The following is a 352-nucleotide window of genomic DNA, read 5'->3' on the forward strand; positions in this document are numbered from 1 at the left end:
CTAGAAGTTATAATTTCAGTCACAGACTCATTGCATCGTTTTGGTTGGAAGAGACCTTGCAGATCATGGAGTCCAACCATCCCCCCAGCACTGCCAGGTCCCCACTGCCCCGTGTCCCTCACCCCACATCTCCACGGCTTGGTAACCCCTCCAGGGGTGGGGACTCCACCACTGCCCTGGGCAGACCTCAAGGGGAAGAAATTGTTCCTCAAGGCCAACCTCAACCTCCCCTGGGTCAACTTGAGGCCCTTTCCTCTTGTCCTGTCCCTTGTTCCTTGGGAGGAGAGCCTGACCCCCCCCCTGGCTCCAGGCTCCTGTCAGGAGCTGTGCAGAGCCAGAAGGTCTCCCCTGA

This window comes from Merops nubicus, unplaced genomic scaffold (assembly GCF_000691845.1).
Source record: "Merops nubicus isolate BGI_N331 unplaced genomic scaffold, ASM69184v1 scaffold5145, whole genome shotgun sequence".
Taxonomy (NCBI): domain Eukaryota; kingdom Metazoa; phylum Chordata; class Aves; order Coraciiformes; family Meropidae; genus Merops; species Merops nubicus.